This window comes from Lupinus angustifolius, chromosome LG17 (genome assembly GCF_001865875.1).
Source record: "Lupinus angustifolius cultivar Tanjil chromosome LG17, LupAngTanjil_v1.0, whole genome shotgun sequence".
NCBI classification, from domain to species: domain Eukaryota; kingdom Viridiplantae; phylum Streptophyta; class Magnoliopsida; order Fabales; family Fabaceae; genus Lupinus; species Lupinus angustifolius.
Window position 1 is genome coordinate 8,918,771 of NC_032025.1, and position 1,330 is coordinate 8,920,100.

Genomic DNA, 1,330 nt, shown 5'->3' on the forward strand with positions numbered 1-1,330 from the left:
AGGTACCACCTGCTCTCTGACACTGCTCACAAGTGCTACAAATCCTCCATGCATCTTTGAAGATGGTGGGCCAATAAAACCCAGAGTCAAGAACCTTTCGTGATGTCCTTTGGGTACCAAGATGGCCACCCAGTGCAGAAGAATGACAAAACTGAAGGACTGACTCAATCTCATGATCAGAATACATTAAATCGGCGTAGGAATTTATTCCACAAAACCGAGATGGTATTCAAAGGTACTTAATAATTATGTAATAGGGGATTGCTTCGATACCATTGGATCAGCGTTAGAATTTATTCTTATAAAGTTGAGATGGGGCAAAGAAGGAATAACTTATTCACATGATTATTAGAAGTAAGTTTTAACTAGAATATTCTTGAAACCATTATACCAGTGTTGGAATTTATTTCAACAAAGCCGAGATGGCGAACAAAGAATAAAACTGAGTTCACTTACTTAACCAAATAAAGAAAACACACCGAAGAGGAAAACTCCTTTCAACAAATTGGCGCTGCTGTCGGGGACAATTTGTTGAGGGGGAAAACCTCTCAAATAAACTCTTTCAACAAGCCCCCAATGCATAATTAGAAGCATCACACATCAGCTCAAAAGGGACTGTCCAATCAGGTGCCTGGATAATAGGAGTGGTGGTCAAGGCTGTCTTGAGGCAATCAAATGCCTCTTTACATCTCTCATCAAAATCAAAGACCACCTCCTTTTGCAACAGGTTGGATAGTGGAAGAGCCTTCTTGCTAAAATCTTTAATGAACCTGCGATAGAAACCTGCATGACCAAGAAAAGAACGAACATCTCGCACACAAGAGGGGTAAGGCAATTGTGAAATAACATCTATCTTGGAAGGGTCTACCCTGATTCCCCTATTTGAGATCACATGCCCCAAAACTATGCCTTGCTCTACCATGAGATGACATTTTTCATAATTCAGAACAAGGTCAGTTTCGATGCATTTATGAAGAACTTTATCCAGACTATCCAAACATGCATCAAATTTACCTGCTAAGCGCTCAAGCATTTGATCAATAAATGGCAAAGGAAAGTGATCATTTCTTCTTTCTTGGTTAAGCCTCCTATAATCAATATAGACTCTCCAACTGTTTTGTCATAGGCCAAAAGGCATCCTCCTATAGGCAAGAGTGCCAAAGGGGCAGGTGAATGTGGTCTTCCCCCGATCCTCAGGAGCAATATGGATCTGGAAAGTACCCAGAAAAACCATCAAGAAAACAGTAATGAGATTTACCTGCTAAGCGCTCAAGCATCTGATCAATAAATGGCAAAGGAAAGTGATCCTTTCTTGTTGCTTGATTGAGCC